Source organism: Centruroides sculpturatus, unplaced genomic scaffold (assembly GCF_000671375.1).
Source record: "Centruroides sculpturatus isolate CEXI.00-Female unplaced genomic scaffold, Cexi_2.0 scaffold486, whole genome shotgun sequence".
Taxonomy (NCBI): Eukaryota; Metazoa; Arthropoda; class Arachnida; order Scorpiones; family Buthidae; genus Centruroides; species Centruroides sculpturatus.
The window spans coordinates 89769-113524 of NW_019384720.1; the positions used below are offsets into that span (position 1 = coordinate 89769).

The window sequence follows — 23756 nt, forward strand, 5'->3', positions numbered from 1 at the left end:
TTGTAATTATTTTAATTATTTTTATTTCCAAACTGATTTTAACCAGTTCTATAGTAAGGTAACATTCCAATAGACAATATGCAAAGCTTTTTTTTCAGTTTATAGCAGTATTTATTACACAAAATTTAAGTAAAGCTTAACATGCCGATCTTGCCCCGATCTCCCCTATATCAGAAGTTCTCGAATTCTGACTGATGAGGAATGAAATTAATGGGATTTTGTACATTTTTATGGACATTTTAACAAATTTCTGAATATTTCATTAAATACGCGAGAAATTTTCCATAAAAACTGTTAATTTAATGCATTTTCAGTTAAAAAGAAAAGAAATTAAGTTAAAAATGTGTGGTTAACTGCGCTTCTTCGTCTCTAAAATCGAATGTTTCTCATTAAAATACAAAACCACTGCGATTTTTTAACGGAAACAAAGAAATTGACCGTTACGATTGAAAAATACACATAATTACGTTATTCTTTTTATTTTTATAGTCTTTCCGCCCCGTGGACACTAAGAGGGCCTATTTTTTCTACCCCCGTCGTGGCTTCGGCCAGGCTCACAATGGAGACGGCAGAGCAGTTAGAGAGAGGCACAAACCGCCCATAATATATTCACGAGGATTCGTTCCGGGACCCTCAGAGCGAAAAGTTAACGCCTTAACCGTCCAACGTAATTACATTAAAAACGAGTTTAAGACGTGGATTCGGATCAGATCCGAGGAGCCAATTCTCACTTTTAAACGTTCATCTATGCTAATATTATAAAGAGGTAATGTTTGTATGTATGTATGTATGTATGTATGTAAGTTTGTTTGCAGCAGGTAATCTCCGAAACTACTCATCCGATTTCAAAAATTCTTTCACCAATATTTAGAATGGAATCTCAGGGTGGACATAGACTGCATATTATTCCGTTAAACATTCATATAAATTAAATTAAAAGATATAATCTAGGTTAAGGCTTTTATGTCCAACAGATGGCGCTACGAGTACGACGCCCTAAGTTTGCTTTTCTGTGAAAAGGAACTACAACAAATCATCTTCTATCTATCTATATAAATAAAAATGTAATGTTCGTTTGTTCCTACCGATTCCTTTGAAATTTTGACACAACGCTGCATTCGAATACGCACGTGTTTTTATATAATATACGTGTCGAAATTCCCCCACTGAAGGGAGATGGTTAGGATTAAGGCTTACAATAAAGAACTCTGCTTTTATTTATACTATTTTAGATGCGGGTTTTTGATTGTTTTTTAATAGGGTACGTCAACAGAATGTACACTAAGAAGAAATTTTTCGAAAAATTCCCCCCCCCCACGGGGGAAGTGTTATACATTTATAATAGATACGTTTTGAGCCACAACAACGCGTGGCGGGGTCTGCTAGTATTGTATATTTGCCTTAATTCATCGATTTACGGAGAGCCAAGTGCTCAAAAATTTATCATTAACAGTCAAGTTTTAGGAATTTTGTTACTGTATTTGTAAAAATGATTTTAAACTTTTGTTTTGTGTACGTTAAACAACTTTAAATTGCGATTTAAGTAATTTTCATTGTAAATTTGAATGGGAGAAGAGGACCATATTTAAAATTCAAATGGTAATTTCTGTGTTTGACTCGAGTGAGCGGAACCAATGGCTGACCTTGAACCCTATCAAAAAAGAATCGAACGATAAATAAGAACGATCTCACGGTTAACCGTTGTACAAAAAAGACCCGCGTATAGCGTGACCCGAATGCATATATTTTGTCCGCTTCTCGACAAAATTTTTTTCATTTTCCACCTTTCTTCACAATCCATAAACGTAGTTTCCAATTCTAACACCGGGGAAGCTGCGATAATTTAATAGCCAAAATGTAGCAGGAAATATTAACTTTTAAAAAAATAATAATAAATAAATAAAACTGAATAGTGGTATAAGACGTTGTGGGATTGCATGCAATTGCAGATTAAAGTAAAAAATGTCGTTGTTCTTCTTTATTTATATAAGACATCCATCATTCTTTATAAACTATGGAGAAAGTTTCGAGACGAAAGAGTGCTTATTTTTAAGTCGAAATGCTTGACCACTCACCTTACTCACTCGAATAAGAAGAAGCGCTACTTTAAATGAAATCAATTAAATAAATGGCTATACATAAATAAGACGATTTATCTAATTTACTGATTAAATAATAAATTATTTAATATTTTAAAGCGTAACTCCAGTTTCTATCTTCCTCTTCCTGAATTCGTTAAGAAACAAATTTGATTTTGATGCTCGTTACTAGCAAAGCGAGAATCGTACTAAAGTTATTCAGACTTTTTTATTAAAAAAGAAATGGCTGTAGAAAAGTAAATTAGAAGAAAAAGTTTACTCCGACAGCTGTCCGGAGTGTGGAAAGGCAGATGTCAGGATGCTGTCATCTGATTGTACCGAGTTTACTTCTAAGAAAAGAGCTTTCGACTGATCATGAATTCTTACGTGCGATGCAATTGCCTCAAACTTACACTTTTTAGGAGAAATAATTTAATAAAAATATTAAATTTTTCATTTATACGTCACTATAACACGCCGCTAACAAAATATTGCGTGTATATATCTGTATCGATTCTAACCGAAGTGACTAAATAATATTTTAGCGTTTAGATAAGAGAAAAAAAAAGAAAATAAACTTGATGCGAAGGGGAATAAAATATCTAAATCCATCTACTTTAAGTGGCCATTAGCTGTCAGAAAATATAGAAAAAAAAACCTTAATTGAAAACGTGTATCGATAGTTAGCTTCTTATGGGAATTAATCCTCGAGAGAGAAGACTGTTTAAGAAGGATTTACCTAAACTCGGATGGTAAACAGGCGTTTCTTTGAAGTCATTTTCTGTTTTGTAACCGGTTATTTATCAAGAATTCGCTTCTAACTGCACCATTAATAACCGAACGACAAACGGACAAGTTCTTGCACTCCTTACAATGTCCTTAGTGCCATCTGCTGGGACCATTTCTCATTATACCAGCCACATCAGCACTATCTACCAATAACACCTAAAAAATGCCCAATAGTGCTCTTTTTGTTGTTAACAAAGTACAAAACGAGTTTTCTGTTTTATAGCTAAGAGGTTAAGTAAATTCGCGAGAGGAAGAATTGTAACTATTGTAAATTTTTATAATGGTTACATAAAGTGCGAGATAATTAAATTTTAGTGCGTAACAGGAATTCATTTAGAAACAACGTCTACCGTGAGCAGCATTGCATATCTTAGCGCGCATTTACCGGACTAATTATTCGTTAGTGGAGTGGAAAATCACTTATATGTAAGGCTGTTGACACTATAGAATTTACCTGTCTTCCTTTCTCACGCCTTAGGATATCGGTCTTTCAAAATTCCTTCGATAACTCAAATCCTATTTTATACACAACGAGTATTATCTCTACTTACAGGTCGCGCATGCGAGCGAGTCCTTCAAAAACCGTCCTCGATACCTTAATTATCTTCTGAAAACCCGTACGTAGCCTCCTAAACTATGAATCGAATTAATGAATCATCTTTCGACCATGTTAACGTGACTATAAACAATTAACTGTGTTACCTAGTCCTTCGAAACTCGTTGTCTGCATGACCAAGGTCATAGATGAGTAGATTCTGCGTAGTAAATAATGTATAACGGATCGAAAACAAAAGTAAATAGACGCTTTCGTCATAATAATAATAATAAACGCGAATAAAGGAAAATTTATCGTCATTTTTTCCTTTAACTCCTTCGTAGTAAACACTGATTAACATGTGGATGCAACCAAAATGCATACCTCTGCTCTGCCCAAATAAAAGTTATTGTTTAGAATAAAATGAGTTATGTCGTCTATGAAGTGGCAACAATAACCTAGCTTACAATGTAAGGCCACATGAGTAAAACTTTGATCAGGTTCTGCTCAGTTGAATCTATTGAATAACTTCCTTCATAACGTTAACTAGATGCTCTGACAAACTAGTCGAGAGACAACAGGACACACACAGCTTTAGAATTAATGCAGTTTGCCGGTTGCTCTTCGTATTATAAAGTCACGCCTTGGCGATTTAAAAGAACGATGGGGTCAAGTTTATTACTATAATTAAATTTTCATTCGTCACCCGCTTCCTTATCCTTAATGAAAAAATCCTATTTATAGTTTCTACTTTAACACGTTCTGGTTACCATTTTGTGTTTATTAGGTAATAACAATAACACTCTGCACTCACCTCGTTACATCGCCGAGCGAAATGCTAAATGCGAAACCTGTGTAACACAGGAAACAGCTGGAACGACACGGATACTTCCACCAAGTTTTCCAGTTCCGTTTCTGATAATAGAGTAACAACACCGAATTCCGAAGCTTGTCTCGCAGCTGGATAAGCAGTTATCTATTCTGTGTTTCATAAACAACAATAGCCTAATAACACAGAACTGTCCGCTATCGAAAGAAAGGATTCGATCAACAGCAGCTGTTCGTCCATATCGAAATAACTGGTTTCGTGTTGGGACGATTTTCAGTAGGCTACTACGAACGACAGCTGCAAACGACTTGTTGCTACGCTATTGGTTTCGTGACGAAATTCCGTTGTTTGATAAAACAATGCGATACAGCGCGTGTGCATTGCGATGAATATTCAATCAAAACCGACAACTGAACAAATTCACTCCCACATTATTTTAAAATTAATCACATTTTGAGGGTTAAAATAACATAATTATAAAAGTATATTTAGTTTAAAGTGGCGGTTATTACAAAATGGAGCCGGAGTCGGTTGGTGGTGTGCAACTCAGTCGACCCTTAATATTCGAAGAAATTATTTATATTATTTATATACAGTATTTACCAAGTTAAACTGGAAAAACTGTAATCGAATGTTGTTAAACTATTTGTATTATTGTTTTTTAAAATTTTTCGAAAAATTCTAGAGATGTAACATAACATAATTAAAAAAGTATATTTAGTTTAAAGTGGCGGTTATTACAAAATGGAGCCGGAGGTGGTGTGCAACTCAGTCGACCCTTAATATTCGAAGAAATTATTTATATTATTTATATACAGTATTTACCAAGTTAAACTGGAAAAACTGTAATCGAATGTTGTTAAACTATTTGTATTATTGTTTTTTAAAATTTTTCGAAAAATTCTAGAGATGTAACTGCAATTTTTTATAAAATAATAATAATTTTATTTAAATGATATTCGTATTTGGAAATACTTAATGCTTTTTTTTCTGTAAAAGCTACTAGAATATTTATGAAGAAAATCAATAGTTTAGCTGCGAAAAGACCCGTTTTCAGCTTCCTTATATGTTATAAAACCCGGAAAAATACGTTAAAAGAATAAAAATCCTTAATTAAAGTTAAGAGTATTATAATAGTAAACACAAAAATAAAAAGTAAATCTATATATGAAAATTATCTATGAACTATTGTGTATTTATATATATTTAAGATATGGAGGTTTAAAAATAGCAGGAAACGGCGACATTTGCATTGTAATCACGTTTTCAAATACGACACGAGTCAAACATAGTGGCGTGTTCGACCTCCATCGTAACATTTTCGTCTACTATAAAAGTAACACGATATAATTAAGCATTTTCCCGACCTTTAAGTTGAGAACAATTCGTAGATAAGAAGCAAAACCAATTATTCTTCAATTATAATCATCAGAGTTTTCGCGGAATTTCGTAGATGAAACGTAAAATGTGATTAAAGTCCCGATAAACTGCGTTACTACTTAAAATGTTGATTAGATAGAGGAAAGCCTCTTAATCCTGGAGAATATTTATCACGAATTGTAAAAGGGATTAAGGGGATCTATTCCAGGAAAGATTCTGTTTTAAAATATTTCAAATTATACGAGATAACTGAAACGTTTCGTAATCCCACTTCTTAATCGAATGGCGATGCGGCCATCGCATAATCCGCGTATATTCCTTTTGAATGACTCGACGTTTAAGGGGATTGTCGTAGCCTCTTTACAAATATCGAATTTACAATTAATTGCAATTTTAAATTTGCTTTTCTCGTTTCAATGGATCTGTGCCAGTCGACACGTAGCAGATACCCGAAAATTGCGCTTCCATATTACTAAGTCATTTTTATGTGTTTTACTACTTGAAAATTAACTTATACCAATCTTATTACAACATATTATTATTTATTCAAGTTTTACTACACCTACGACTGTGCTGCCGTGCCTACATCCGGCATATTCGTAACAATTATTTTCAAAGGTCATGACGTTTGTTGAAACTTTATAGAAATTTGTAGAAAATGTTAAAAGCGTAAAAAAACTATAAATAGTTACAGTAAAATTATTCGTCTCATTAAACTTTAAAAGCAAATTTTTATATTTTTCTAGCAAAAAGAAGCTCATTAAAATTCCTGGCAAATATGTAGAAGTATTTTTTTCCTTGCTGTATGAAGAAATCGGCCGTAATTTGCAGTTCCTGTTTTTGACTTCGGATGAAGGTAAACCTGCTGAAAAAATGTTTGCATTTTTATACTTAAACTGCACACAATACATTTCTAGACGGCGATTTTCATCCTTCGTGCCTATTCATTCGTTCTCTACATAAATTTAGTTACGCTTTAACATGTTGAAATTAAGTTAATCTTAACGATGATATAATCGATAACATCGTAATCCTATAACTAGTTATGTAACTTATACTATGTTCCTGTTGCATTCAAACATCGATAACTAGTTTTTACAGGTTAGATAATGGAGAGCATTATTGAAAAGATAGCATTAGCTGTATAGAATATAAACCGAGATAAGGCCCGGTATCGGCCATAAATGTCCAACTTAAATATTATATAATGAAATATAAGACTAACCTAAAATTAAATGTATTTAACTTTAGATAATGATGGATGGCAAAGTGTTTTTAGAGGAATGATTATTTACGAATCCTACCTTTCCAGCTTGGCGTATGTGAAAGTTTTCAGGTTGTGCAACAGACCGAAGACATGGACGACTGCCTTGTCTTGGGTCCATGCCCTTCCTCTTAACGCTTAAAAACAGTTACCGTGTCTATTGATGCATCCGCCCAATGGCTACCCGCATATTGTTACTCCACACTTCATAATGGGACACTCGCCAAACAATGATCGGTTCCTAACGAGAGATAACTCTTTCAATCCCGTTTCTGGAAGTGTATATGCGGCACGGAATCACAAAGGAGCGCTTTAAAAAACATAAGAAGAAAGTTTCGTCTCCTTAAGAATTAATTGAAATTCCACAGACATCAGAAAGAAGTCGAGTAGAAGAGAAAAGTTTATTACTCGAGGAACGATTGCTGCTCTTTGTCAATATCTCGAACAAGTTTCTTTCATTATGTCAGCCTTACTGTCCACGCTTTTTTCTCTTCTTCTTTTCTTCGTAGCCACGAAAAGTATGTCTCGGAATTCTGCATTGTTTTCTAGATTAGCAAATCTGATTCATCGATTGGTGCATTAAATTATTCAGGGACATTGATTACTTCTTCAAATCGTACTTTAATCTTTAATCGAATTTTTAATCAATTCTTAATTAAAAACCAATCGATTGGCTCCGTAGGAAATGTTAAATATTTTTATTATCGTGGCATTACTCCTATTTTATAGGGCCGTTCCTTCGAGTGACAAAGAAATTCGTTATCCTCCCTGCAGTTACGACAGGAAAAAATCTTTCAACCATTATATGACCTTTCGTCTGTCAAGGGTCACGAAACGAGATAAGAAGGTAAACTGGCCATCAATGCGCATGCCTGCTAGTTGGAAGCCCAACCGGAAGTACCCCACCCGGGCCGGAAATCCTCTCAACTGGTGACTCGTGCATGGCACGTGGAAGAGTGCCACGAGAGATAAACAGTTGGAAAACTACTTATTAAAACATCTGCAACCAGTGATTCTTTCTCGTCTTTAATTCAACGAGTCGTTAATGAAAGAAATCTTCATTTTTAGAACAATTAAAGAAGATAATCCAGAAATCTTTCTTCCTTCGACTTCGGCTCTCTTAAATTCGATTAAAATTAAAGAAAAGCATTTAAATCACTAACGAACAGCGCAAAAAAATTATTTATATTAATTAAAACAAGAAAAAATTCTAAAATATTTAAATTTCGAAGAGCATAAAAGCAAAATTGTGGAGTAATTACAAAGAAAATCACGTCTTTGTAAATAAAATAAGAATAATTTAATCAAATAACGAAATTTATCGATTTTTCTTCTTGTTGTCTTAGTAAAGGTTTTTTCTGTGTGAATGCACTTCACATTATTAGACTTAACGATGATGACAACCATATGTTTACACTTCATAAAGTATGAAAACAGTATTACAGAGCCTTGCAGGATATTTAAACTTTCACAGTATTATTTAAATTAAAGAACAAATTTGTTTTATTCAACTTAATCAAGCTAAAATATTAAAGAAAATCAGAAAAATTCATTAAATATTCAAATTTTTACACGCGAGCCACTCGTCTTCTTCATACACGATAAATAAATCTTAAAACACGTGAAATAATCGACAGAAAAGTAGAATTTTATTAAATTTTAATAAACTTACGCATCTTTTACTGTTATTTTAATGAAGGATGCCACCGGAAAACGTAAAATCAATTCCATATGGGAATCTAATCCGTGACTTCCTCTTTATGTATTTCATTATTTCTTATTTTTGTATGGTTCTAATTTAACTTTTACGTAAATTTATCGATCTTTAATAAGAAAATTCACGTTTTCTGATGAATAAACGAGTCCACTTGTCTAGAAAACTAGGACTTTCAACCTTACATTCCACTTTTCAAAGGGTGAGTAAAGAGAAAATCTTTATTGAGCACAAGTAAACAAGTATTGGAGAAGAACAACCTTCAAATAGCATCAAAATGACAATGGAAAGAACGGTCTACAAACAAAAGAAATTCATTCTTCTCAATGGTTGCACCTGTTCGTTCTCAACATTTGGGCATTGGATGGCGCCTCATAAAAACCTTCGAGATTCTCACGTTAGATAATATATATTTATCTTCTTTGTATATTATTTTACATCGCTCTTCGTGGGAGATTTATTTCTCTCTTTTATACTTTATTAAAAATTATGCTCCTTTTGATGCTTTTTCTCCTACGAATCAATTTATTAACTCACGCTTTGCTCTTCTAAACACCAAAGAAATAATCGAATAAAAGTTAAATATTTTGAAACTAATCTTAGAATTCTCTTACAATTGAATTATTGGAGCGATAAACTCTTTTCCCTTCTTTCCACTTCGACACTTTCAATAATAAAAGTCCATTGAAAACTGGAAGGGATGCGAATTGTACTATGACTCATCATCATTGTACTTTTGCCATTGGATTTTGGACAATATGCCATTATATTTTGCAGTAAAAACACATCTAGGGGAGTCTTAAGTATTCTTTTCTTTTATTTGCATTCTTCAGCAACGAGAAAAATTCCAATTAAAATCGATTAAATTTCGCCATCGACTTGACTCAAAATTCATAAAATTTTAAGGTAAATTTATGTATTTAATCGATAGTTATTAATATCTTATACAAATAAACGGCATTTATCTGCTTTAGAATTCATTTTTTTCTTCTTAAATTTCCAATGCTCCGAAGCAACCTTTTGTAGTGGACATGAATAGCCTTTTTTAACTCTCACTATCGATGTCCATAGGTGGTTTATGATAGAAAATACAAAATCTTATCCGTTATTATTATTATCTACACGTTTTTTACAATTATTTTTCCATAAAAAATGAAAATGATATCCATTGTAATATTTTCAAATATCGATTTTCATTGCTGAATGAATTCTTTCAATGGAATTTGATAAGATTTGCAGATTAAATAAAATTATTTTTATCCGAATTTTTATATTTAGAACATTTAAAACATATTCATTTTTAATTAAAATTAAATTTTCGTAATCAATAATTAGATATAAAAATATTTATTTAACACAAATGAACTTCAAATTTAGACGGAGAATTTGGTGAAAAAGAAAATAAAAATATATTTTTTCCCTTTAATTGAAAATTAATTTTATTTTATTTTTAAAAGGATTTTATTAATCGGATTTTAATTAAGTAATTACAAATTTGTACATTTTATTACAATTAAAATTAAAAAGAATAGGAAATTTTTAAAATACTTTTTTCACAGTTTTAATGTAAAAAATATTTTTAAAAATTATTATTATTTAATTTATTTCTATAAATAGTAAATTATCCGTTTATCTTCAATGATTAGTTTACTAAATTTCGATTTAAAGATGGTTCACGAAGCTAATTAAGATAAGAAAAATCTATAGGAAGAGCACGTTGAAAGCATCTCTCTCTTTTTTCCCAAAAAGATAACAAATAATTTGAAAATAACAATAAAAATATATTAAGTAAAAAGAATTCTTCGAAAGATTATTACCATTTAACATGTTTTAAACTTAATTCAGTAGTAATTTGCAGTTTTATGAAGGTTCCTTTCCATCAAGAGCAATATTTACTAAAAATGCAATTAAACCCTATTTCTCGAAATCTATGAAATATAAACTAATTTTTCTCAGTAATTACTCGAAGCACGTGATATGTCGTCGAATAACATGATAAATTTTAAAATTTTTCAAAACTTTAATTGTTTAAATTGCCATTTGTACGTACACCTTACGTTAACGACGTTAATTTGACGTGTATTTATATTTATAGCCTTAAAAATTGATTTACAGAATCTATACGAAATACAATGTTAATTATTATTAATGTTTATCTAAGAGCTGAAAACGGAATTAGAGAAAATCCATTGTTTATCTATAACTCGTCAATAGTAGATGGGAGAGGAGTTTAGAAAGGAGAAAAGTCGTTAAACTAAGTTACAGAAAGGATGGACATCCTACTGACAGCTTAATTATGTATTGTTTCATCAAATTAGCATTACAACAGTGTTATAAACTTAGTACAAAACGCTATAATTTCAAGAATTTTGATGCCTGCTATCGATCTCTTAATATAACAACGATTGATCGAGTTCGAGTTTCGATGAAAATCATTAAAATAAATAAGATTTTTCATTCATTTATCAAACACACACAGTAACGTAAATTTATCATTATAACGATACATTTGCTTTATTTAGATTTTAAATATAGGTTAAATGCATTCATCTTCCGCATCACTTACTTAATATTCTTCAATCCGAGATGAGATGGATTGGATCAAAAGAGGAGGGAGGAGGAAAATATATGTCAAATGATTGTGAATGTGTAAATAGAAATTAAGTACAGTATTACGCATCTTTTATCATCTGAATTCATTCAATTTTATGTAATTTTATTATTAAACATTAAATTTTCGAATTTATTCGCTTCATTTACATTAAATATTACATATTAAAGTATTTAATGCTTAAGAAATTTAAAACGATCTTTAATTAAGGTGCCTTCAATCTCCTTTAGGAAGATTCTCTGTGCACATTTTAAGGATTTTAAGGCATTCAGGACCGAATTCAGTTCAAACTGCTCAAAAGTTCCTCGCATCATTAACCTCAAGTCATATTATAACTAATAAAAATTTGGGACGATGACTCATTAAGTTGTTGGAAAACTTGCTTAATTTGAAATAAATTCTTAAAAATTAATTGAATCGATTAAATTACTTATCCAATATTATAATTTGAAGATGAAGTTATATAATTATAAAATGAGGAATTGAAGAAACAGGTCCATTATTGTAAGTTAAATATTGAAGTTTTGCATTTACAGAGTCAAAATTTTTTGCATCTTAATTAAGAAAGATTAAAGATTTTTCCATTTAAAAAGTGCACAACGAGGAAATTATGTGGATTTTTATGCAATTTACAAAGAGATCCTACCTCTTTCATATGATATAAATTATCTGGAAGAAGGGAGGATCTCTAAACTTCATGTCAAATCGCTAAATAAACCTTTTTTTTTTTCTAAATGACCACAAATTTTTAACCATTTGTATACATAAATAAAAATAAGTTGTTGTAGCATTATATACAATATAATTCTTACATCTAATGCAATTTTATAAACTGATTTTCTATAGACGGATCACTGAACATGCTTCGATTTTCTCATATTTCTACCCAATAAACTCGACTTTATTTGATAAATAGGCTATTTATTATACAGAAATATCCTGGCAGTTACTAGATACTATAAAAAATAAGATATTTATTTTAAAAAATTTTAAATAAGTTTTTAGATCAGAGATGAAGTACACAATTCTAAAGGAATGATAGCAATAAATACTGAACTCTCTCAAGAATTCTAACAATGCGCATTTATTTATTTAAAAATATAAATCAAATTGTTAATTTTATTTTTCTTAAAAAGTTTATTTATTTTAGATTTATTCGTGATTTAAAATTTAATTATATTTAATGATTTAGAATAAGAAGTGACGAGTAATGGAGAAGTTATAAATTTTTAATGAATATCAAAAACGTTGATGGACGAGAAAATACGAAAAGTATTTGTTTTAAAACAGATTTTTGTCTTAGAAGAAAGGATATAAACAAGAATAGAAAGTCAGAATCTTCTCTACGTTCGTCTAATTATAAATCGGTGAAGAGGAAAATGCGTTGAAAATTGAGAAACTTTCTTCTTTTTTAGGTAAAACCCAAAGGTTTTTCAATTCGATTTGGATGTTTATGGATGAGAATCGATTGTTTTTTTTAAATGAAATTATAATAATTTATGTTTTTAATGAATTCAATTTTTTTCTTGTATAAAACCTCTCATTATGGAAAATCGTAATGAGTTAGTATGTCGTTCCATTATACAATCGATTGTTTGTAACGCTTTCATGCATCTTTCAATTTTTGAAAAATATAATATTTTTATTTCACAAATATGTCAATTTTTTAAGATATCTCTCCTGAGGCATCGTTGCGCGAGCAAACGCGTGCTAATTTGAGATTATATATAAAAACAATATTTTTCTTCTAATTTTCAAAATTTCTTAAATTTTTATACAGAAAATAGCTTTACCTCAACATCTAGTACACTATATTTTAATGAATTTCGTACGCAAAGCGAACCCTCTACGCGTCATTGGTTCGTTAATTCGTGTAAAATATGGTCAGAATATTTGAAAATGGCAAGTAATTTACCATTCCGATTATTCACAGATAAAGGAAAAGTAATATTATAACAGCATCAATTTGATGTTGTGAATCATTATCGAGATATGCAATAAAATAGAGATATAAACCAGAAACAAGTTACACGAAGCAGATAAAGAAAGAGAAAATATTTCAAGAAAATTATTCTGTAACCTTCTTTAAAATATTTTAAAATTAATGAGATGACTCCAGCATCTAAAGCGTTATTACTCTTCCTAAAATCTCCATAATATCGAAGCAGTAAAAGGAAGTGAACCACTCGAAGCACGAATGATGCCACGAGTTGTCGTGGCACCGTGATGAAGCGCTTAATGATATCGAAGGATTAAAATTTCCAAAAATATTTATATAAAAATTTATTTAATAATTTACATTTTCTATCTTTAATTTAATTATAAATTACTTTTGTGGTATAATTAATTTGCATCAAAATTAAAGTTGATAGCCCATCTTCGGTTATAGAAGAGTAAATTGATAGCCATAATTAATTTTTCTATTATGGTACGTAGGAACCATGTAAATAAACTGTGATAGGTGAAAAGGAATTTATCCTAATTCATTTAACTGTTCCTCAAGAATTTAGAAACATTTCCAGGAAAGTGGAAGCATAAGTCAGGAATCAGTTCCGGGTCGTCCAAGATCAGGTGGTGATGATTGCTATCTGGTATTAACTTGGCGTCATCGTAAGGAGATAACTGCGAGACAGATCCCTATCGAGCATCCAGCAAGAGATTTCCTCTTCCCGCTGAAAGCTTGGTAGAGTTCGAGAGAAATGAAGGTAGCAGCTCGTATCAACGCTTGATGCTATTATAAAATTACTCATTTCTAGTAATCACAACACTTTACTAAAAATAATTCAAATGCGATATATTTTTTAATAATAATAAATTTAAAACACCAGTTTGAGATGTAGCGAATATGATGTTTGCAGAGTTTTCTAAATATATAAAAAATAACTAAAATTAAAAATTTATATTTAAAAACAGGCTCAAATTTTGCTTTCTAGCATTATTTCGAACATAAATATAATTTTAAAAAATTATATATATAAATAATGTGAGAGAAATATAAAATATTCTTGAGAAAATAGCATGAGCGAAGATGATGGAGAGATTTTAATATTTCAAATTTTATTATCAATATTCCTCGTTTTTTATTAATAAAAGTTGAAATATACAATCTTGTGTGTTATATATAACAGGATAACAATGATGATCACGTGGCATCTTAAGCAAGAACGTCATTCTGATGAGGAAGAGCACGTGTACCGTGTAATCCGATCACGTGTAGACAGCACAGGATGTAATCTCCCTTTTCTGTTAGACGACTGAATGATAAAGGTAAGCCCGTTGACAAGATTAGAAAAGTTACTTCTTCTATTGAAAGACAGCAAATAGACTTTATCTTCTTACATTTCCTTAACAAAGTATACATAGAAAATTAACATATTCCTACTCATTACATACAATAGAATCGAATGGCATTACACTTTTAAAAAGTTTCCTTCTATATGCTGCCTTCGGTTCACTAGAAGAATCTGTTTTTCTCAAAGGAAAAAGGGGAAAGTTAACTGGAAGAGTAAAGAAAAAAGAAGAAATGGGAGCCATTTTTCTTCGTTAAAGTCTTTAAATTATGCAATTCTGATGCTAATGAAGTAGGAATGAATATAATTATCTCAACTTTCAGGATGCAACTCTCTGTTTTGATTCTTGCTGCTTTTTTCCTTACTCGAGATTTCCAGTAATATTGATTTTTCTCTTCTCAAAAACTCCTTACATTCTTTCACTACTAACTGAAAGTAAAGTTATTTAAAGAAAGATTTGAAAATCCAAAGAGGAAAAAAAATATTTCAAATATCCAGATAGTGACTCTCGTAATAGATAATATGGCGTCGATAGTGGCTTATCACTCGGCACTTTGCATGATTTTATGCAGTTTCTCCTACACTAAGATGTACTCTTTGGTATTTTGGAAACATCAAGGTCCATCTACAGATTGCAATTTTCGGAATCAGCTGTTTTTTTGGTGAATATAAAACCGAGTCGTTTGTGGTCAGATACCGACATCTATGCAATTGCTAACTCGTTTTGACTGTTAAAACGGCATCGAATTGAGGAATTTTGCCATTACAAATGCTTTTTATCTGCTAAATTTCGCACAGGTCTACGGTACATGGTCAAGTAGACTCAAAATACTTCATAAAAAGTTTATACTTTAATTATAAATATTAAAAAAATCGTTATGATAGTAAGTGTGCCATCAGCGCAACGACTGAAACCTATCGAAGAATTGCCAAAATAATTTATAAAAATACGGATATTCGGAAAAAATATTTTAGTAAGTAATTTAAAAACAGCTTAAACTGTAGATACAAATATAAAAATTCATGAACAGGAAAATACTTCAAAAACAAATCTGAAGTCCTTATAAGAACATCGTAGTAATTAACGGCATGTTTCGACTGTTAGAATGACATTTAATTGCGGTATCTCGTGATAATTAATGGGTTTTATTTGATAAATTCCATATAAATCTATGAAATGTATCGGAATAAATCATATATGTAACCAAACTTTAATTATAAATTTTAAGTAAATTGTCTCGAATCGCGAGTGTGCCATCGTGGCGACGAGCTAACTCCATTAAGATTATCGAAGAATTGCTGTTAAAACTTGATTATTTGACCGAATATTTCAGTAAGTAATTTTTAAAAATCAATTAAAATATAAATATAAAAATTCGTATTTAAAAGAACGATTCAAAAATAAACGTCAAGTACAGTACTTTCGGCGGTATCGTAATTTAAACCGCATCCATTTTAATGATGCTATAACATAGAAAAGGATATTGTTTCGTGTAAAATTAATTAGCGAATGAAATTGTTTCTTTGAGAAGATGGGACGATGCCCCAATAACATCGAATTGCACTTATCCTGATTTCGGATACATTAATCTGTTAAGTCAGTTCAAATGGCTGTTCTTATTGCAACATCCCGATTGAATTCTTTTCAGCATAGGTTAATGAACCAAATAATGTACTTGGAATTTTATATTTATTATTATATATTATTAGTTATCCTCGTGAAAATAATATCTTTAAATATAAAAAATATTATTTTTATTTTTTAAAAAATTATGAAAAGTAGTTTAAATTAAAAGAATTTTTATAATACCTAAAAAATATTCTGTAATAATATCTACTCACCAGAGGGCTCCTGATGTAGATTTTTTTACGTCATTTGACATAAAAGCGCGCGCAATTCAAACCGAACGAACCGTTACGTAATTAATTACCAGACCTCTGGTGTTTAAAATATAAATTAAAATTTATTTAGATATTTCATTTAAAAATTTTAAATTAAAAATTATAGTTCTAGAACGAAATAAATATTATAAAAATAATTAAGAAATTAATTATATTACGCTTAAGTCAAAATTTTAAGCGTAATTTTTAAATAATTTTAAAAAAATAAAAAATAAAAAAAATAGCGACGGAAGTTAGAATAGAGCGACGAGAAACTTTACATACAGAAAACTTAATAGAAAATGTAAAACTTTTCGAGTATAAATAAATAAATGAAGAATACTCGTCATTTACCGGATGTGGGCCGGTTATAAAAAATACAGAATGGTCAAAAAGTCAGTTATCCGTGCCTTGTTTTCGTGCGCTCGCCAATATGAATTTATATCAACGTATTTTGCGAAAAGATGAAATTAAAGCATTTGAAGTTAACCGACTTTTAGGCCAACCTTTGAATTCTTAATTAAGGCGAAAACACGGGCTAAATTCCATTGAAAATAGAATTTAAATTATAAACAAGTAGAAAAAAATCTACAAAAACAGTTTAAAAAACGTTGAAAATTATCAATGGACATTATCAAAATTCCGAAATTGTTAACAATGAATAATGATGTCCACTCGCGTAATTAAGACGGACAATATTTAAATTTAAGAAAAATATTTTAATGTTTTCTTACAAAAAATATTGGAAAAAATTCAAATAATAACATTCCTTCTCCTTGTATTTATTAATCATAATTAAATTTTAATTATCATTCCTTTCTCGCTATTATTAATTAATTCGCTTAGATGTTTCGAAGGATAAGACTTGGAGGGGGGAAATTGGCAATTTTTTGCTACCGACGATCAATATATTTTTCCCACAGCCTTGTGTCAAGGTCGACTTGTCAATTTGAGGAACAATACAGAGAGTGTCCGGTAGCGTGAAGTTATTTCGACGTAGCGGCAAGTGTTGCCAACCTATCTGAGAACGATATCCTCTAGCATCTAATTAGAAGGACGAGTCTCCCTAATTAACCTCTGAGTGTTTGTTGATAGTTCCTTCTTTTCGTCGAGATGAAGCGAGTAAACTCGTTTCTCCTCTCGAATGATGATTGAAGAGTATTATAGAAAATATAGCTTTTTATCTATAGCATATTATATATTTTCTTTTTGTATCCTCAAAATAATTGTTTCTAAGTAGAGGTTTTAAGATACGGATATCGTATCTTTCTGTGAATACATAATTATTCTTTTTCTGATTTTAAGGTAGATATGCTACTGTATTTTTATTCAATAGTTGATGAATTTTACAATCTTCTGTTCTTTTTTTTATATTTAAAAAGTTATTTTGATGTAAGATAAATTTGAAACAACTTATAGAAGTTCTATTGAGAGCATTTAACTGTCTGTGAAAGTAACAAAGATCAGTATTACTATAAATAATTATATGCATATATAAGAATGTTGCTAAGTAAAATTAATTTTAAAAAGTATAAAAGTCCATTTTCTTGTACAAATTTTAGTTTAATTTATTTTAAATTATAAAATTTCTAACTTAGATACTCGTTCTAGTGAACATCTCTTACATCGAGATGATGAAGAGCATCTCTCTTGTACTCCGCTTCATTCCCTATCTTATAAAAATTTATTAAAAAGTGGTAAAAGTAATAAAATTTTGCAAAATTTTCTCTACATGTTAACGACATTACACATAACATTTTTACTAATTAAGTCGCTTCTTATCAGAGTTAAGAATAGCATCTCGGTATCTTATCACTAAACGGATCGTCTATGCAGAGAGAAAGAGGGGAAAAAACAAATATTTAAAGATTTAGTACTTAACAAAGCGGTAGAGAAGTAGGAATGCAGCTCGATAAAATCAGTCATCTAGTTTTAAAGCGAAAAAATATGGCGTAACATCATTAAATTAATTGCTTTGTAGGTGGTACATTGTCATAGAAGAGAGAAAGATTCCCCAGTGAGAAAGAATGCACCGCATTTAGAGTATAGTAACACTCCTATTACTCGTCATTATGCGATGATGTGATGTAATCGGATGCATCCATCAACATTATCCTCAATAGTAATAGCCTCGAGCTTTGCAGATGGCTTAACTCTAGAGGCCTGAATATAGAATGAAGCTTCTGTTGGGGTGTTAATAATTTAGTTATAACATTAAGTGCGTATGCTGAAATTTGAAAGTTGTAAAATATTTATGGTAAAATTATTAGGTTTCTTGGAGGCGCGATTATCTGTTTAATGTAAAAGTCAGATTGGTGATTTTACATTGAGAAATATTGATATTATAAATGAATTTTTTGAAACATCTCGCACAAACTTTAATAAAACGCAGAAAATCAACACAAATATAATACAGTTTTGAAGAAAAAAGTATCCGCAACGGATAAAAATATTGGATCTTAATTGCTAAGAAAGACTAGAATTGATGCTGTAGATAAAATGATAGAAAAAATCGAATTAAAATTCATTAAATCATCGCGTAAAAGGCAATATAAAAGTTGCAAAAAGTTCATCAAAATCGAGTAATTCTTGCTTTATTGTATTTTTAATAAGATTTACCCTTTGTACTTTCTTTATCACGCATTCTGGTGTTATTCGGGTATAGAGAGATAGGTTGAGTCTCGTTTATTCTGTAACAAATTGTTCTAGGATATCAAGAAATTTTCGTTTCATTCAAAGACTCAATCGCCATATCCCGTTACTAAGCAACGACACTCTCCCATTCCACTCGTGACAACCACGTGACTGGACAGATACCTCCAGCTATTCCATCGATCCACAACATCGATTCTTCTCAGTTTGGATAGACTCTGACTAGTTCATCCTTCTGCTTTTTCCTTATATTATTAAACAAACTGTGGCATGAAGTTAGGTAAATTGTAAATCTTTGCATTCAAAGTAGAAACCGGAAAAAACGATCTTCTTTTCTTCTTTCCAGATCGAATTGCCAAGAAAAAGTACAAAAAAATACTTTCAAATGGCATTGATAAATCCTTATTAATATTGAATTGCTGAAGGAAAATCAGAAATTATTCAGTAAATTTTTTATGTTTGATTTAACTATAAAATGTCGACATTGTTTGAGATTCAATGTAGAATAATACATACAAATAATTCATAATAATTTTTATTTTGTAATTTTCTTCATTCGCAATATCACCGAGCGATCTTCAAAATTTTGGAATTTCGTGTAAATCAAATATATAAAGAAAATTGCCCTCAGACATACGTTTTACACAGTAAAGTTCATTTTATAAGCTTATTTTTAATATCAAACATTTATAATTAAGTAAGCATTATCTAATTCGAATGATATGTGATTATAAATAAGTTTGAGTTTATTCAATCGAACATCGGGGCGCCTCTAGTGACTAAATTAGAAACAGCTTAGTAAACATTATTAATACGTATAATCGGTAATTGGCAGTATAATTTCAATTTTGGTCACTAGAGGCGCCCCAATGATCTTTCGCATCATAAATATTAAGGCATATTTTTATAAGTAACTGAGTATTGAAGGGTTCAATGATTGTTGTAACGTTCTTAAAACATTTTCTAAATTGAAAAAATAAAAATAATACAAATTTTTTGACAGAAGAATGAAAAGTTACAGTCGTATGAATCACTAATCATAAGTTACAACCGTATATTCAATCTAGATAATGCATTTATACGAATTGATTTCCGCTCGACAACTCTTTCTAATACAATAACGATTTTCTCCGATGGAGAAATATGTCAAGCGAAAACGTCTTACCGTAGCACGAGAAAATCTCAGCAATTTCGTGAATATCCGTGGAAAAAACCTCATCCAGATCTACTGAAGACATCTGACACGACAAACTCCGAAAGAAAAAAATCCAAAATAGTTATATACAAAATCAATAAAGTAATTTATTCTTAGATAAATTGCTTACTTTTCCAGCTAGAAAGTTTATAATATTTGAAGAATATTGCATCATCTTCAGGCGTATCCATTATCACTCCTATATCAATATCATTACATCGTCAAACTGGAGTATTGCCAGCTCTTATTATCTTTTATAAAAATTTGTTTAAAGTACTTTTATAGTAATATAAGTCAAATTTAAATACGCTGCAACGATTAGAAGATAGACAAAGCGACTAAAATGAAAAAATACCTGAAGACCCTCGAGATGCCGCCGCGATAAATTTCAAATATTTCAAAGTATTTTTACCTTTTTCCGAAATTTCGATTTACTAGAAGATATAACAGAATTGAATTAATAATGACTCCATCTGAAGAAGTGAAACTATCATTAAATTCTGAAAGTTTCGAGATACGTCAGTTATTTCTTATACTCTTCTCCATTAACCCAATACTCGCTTCAACCCATTTCTTAAGAAAGTATGGCCAGAAAATGGATATTAAAATCAATTAATGTATAGAAGACTGCGACGAGTTACATTGGGAATAACTTGATAAAAAATAGTTTAAAGAGAAGAGAGAAAAATCGATATTAATTAAAAATACCTTTGTACAATATTCAGAAATGCAAGCGCTGTGGTTAAGGTTGAAAGGTTCTACTGTATTTCTAGTTACCTCCACAATTTACGGATATAATTAAAGGATTTACTTCTCTGCTCTCACACTCTTAATTGTACTAATCACTCTTAATTAAGGTTACCGAAACTTTCGTGTTGTTGTCATTTTTTCTCTCGAACAAAGGTGTGATTTAATGGAAGGAACTCGAATTCTTTTGCAAATTTTTATGTATTGTTCTATTATATAAGAATATTTTTACGTTTTAAATAAAAAAGTAATAATAATTTCTATGTATATAATTTTCAACGTTGTCTGTTTGTCTATCACGCTCCGTTTACCAAGAAAGAAAATAAAGATGAAAGATATCTTGTTTAAGAATTACACCGAGGACAGAAGAAGGAATTTCACTTTTTTTCTTTTGCTTTTTTGAAAAAGAAAGACAATTTTTCAAAGTTAATATGACATATCGCGTGTGAAAATTGTCGAAGCAAGTTGCTTTAATTTATCACAAATGATTATAAACTCCGACATGGAAAAATGCTTATTTCCACTAAATAATTTCCAAAAGTTTCCTCTTTATCTGGTTTAAATTCATACAGTTTCTGGTTTTATATTAAAAACGTAACTTTAAAAAGCTCAGCAAAATTTTTACGGAGGAAGATTTTGAAGGTGATTAATTTCAAGTGATGCGTACTCCTGATTATCATCGGGAATTTTCTAGACCCGTTTGCGTGTTAAGATATATGCTATCATTATTTTACATAAAAACTTTATTGTATTCATACGTGCTGGCCCAAAGTCAATTAACCGTAACATTAAAAGGTTTTCTTTTATCTTACTCAAATACCTTAATATTTAAACATATTTTAATCACGTTTCTACCAATTTTATAAAGTATAAAAACTCATAGGATAGTTAGCTGACTATTTGGGCCACTCTTAATAAATTGCTAATAAATTTATATAAATTTATCAGCGATTTATATAAGCATTTTTATATAATTTATAGCTAATTTATATTAGCAGTTTTAATAAATTGCTAATTTAAAAAATGGAAAGCATATATATATATTTTCATTCTCTGCATATGTTTTCATTACTATGATGTGTAGTATATATACTGGTACTATTATTGAAGATATAGTTGATATGTGTTCTTCATGTACTTAAGTGAGTAGCAGTATCATATGTAAAGAAAGAACATGCAATTTATAAAGTAATTTTCTCATTTTTATATAAAATAATTAGAATTCTTACAGTTTCGCAGATTATATTCAATTTTTAAGTTTAATTTTATTTAAAAAACGACATAAATAGTGGATAGAAAACACGATAAACTCTAAATAAAATCTAAATATTCATTCGAATCTATAAACAAGCAAGAGTAAAAGTGGGCAAAAAGTTTTAAAACGTTTTAATAATGTTCATTAGCATATAAATTACTTTTAAAAACTTAATTCTCTTTAGTATTTTGCATTTACTCACTTCACTCGACATATATCACAATTTTTAAAAATTAAGATGATTTTTCTCGAGTCGACACTTAAATATTTTCATTTATTTTTGTGCAAAATTATTCAAAACGAGCGTAATAAGTAAATAAAATGAATATTTTATTCAATTTTTGCTACGTAAACAAGAGGTCAATCCTGGAGAAGAGTTTATCATTTACTCAACTAGATACATAAATCATAACATTGAATTTTATCGAATTATTGGTCTTCTATCCTTCATATCAATGCAGATTAATGAGAGGATAGACATGTGCCATTGCATCCTTTCATCAATGAAGATGGATTATTCTAAACAAAGAATATTTTTCATATTTAAATGGCCGGATTTCCTTAAATTAATGTTTACACGTGATAAGTTCTGTTACGAACTCGTCATTCTTCATTTTATAATAATACTATTTATAATATATTATACGATAAGAAGCAAAGTTGGAAAAGTAGCTTGAGGTTTACTGAATCATTCTTTGTAAAGTAATATATATACTTAAAGTTTAGGAGAAGAAATCTTTCGAATATCTATAAAAAATGGTGGATAAGAAAGATTAAGGTTAATTTCTTTATATTATAAGATAATAAGCAAAGTTGGAAAAGTAAGCTTGAGGTTTACTGAATCATTCTTTGTAAAGTAATATATATACTTAAAGTTTAGGAGAAGAGATCTTTCGAATATCTATAAAAAATGGTGGATAAGAAAGATTAAGGTTAATTTCTTTATATTATAAGATAATAGTTAGATTATATATCGTTAAAGAGGTACATCGAGATTTACAGAGCCATTGTCTGTATAGTTATGTATACATTTAGATTTTAGGAGAACATAATATAAAGTTCAAGCTATAGGAAAAGCAATCCTCTATAAGAAATACGTTGAATAAGAAGGATAAAGATTAATTTGGGTCAAAAAATAAAGGTATAAAATCGAATTTTGGCTGGCGATTTTGGAAGATATCCTGGATGAGATCCAAACTAATAACTAGTTCAAATGTAGTAAACTTTACTGCTATAAATCAAACTCAAAATTTAATTTATCAAGCAAAAATTCTTGTCTTTATATAGATTTTATGGAATTATAAGAAAATAAATTAAACTTCTTGAATTATAAAATTTATAGTAGTTTTTATACACATATATAATTCCTTCTTTGAAAACTCAATTTGGAGTTACTATTTTAACTCATCTTTCTTTGGATATAACTTAAAATTCTGAGAAGGCCATTCTTATCTTAGGTCGATTTTAACATCGTTACAGCCACATACAATAAATGGTATTTCCTGTTAAAAGATTATTTAAAATTTTTCTTTCAAG

The 23756-nt window shown here is 30.0% G+C and overlaps 1 protein-coding gene across 3 annotated transcripts in view; it reads right to left on the minus strand.

Moving 5' to 3' along the window:
* Positions 1-23756, minus strand: part of LOC111628003 (TNF receptor-associated factor 4-like) — a 146890-nt gene that overhangs the window by 34581 nt on the left and 88553 nt on the right. The window contains exon 1 of one of the 3 annotated variants that reach the window (XM_023371719.1): positions 4217-4328. The exons of the other annotated variants lie outside the window; for them this stretch is intronic. The gene's annotated coding sequence lies outside the window, so the exon portion shown is untranslated. Of the gene's footprint in view, positions 1-4216; positions 4329-23756 lie in introns of those variants that run through there. 3 annotated transcript variants of the gene reach the window in all.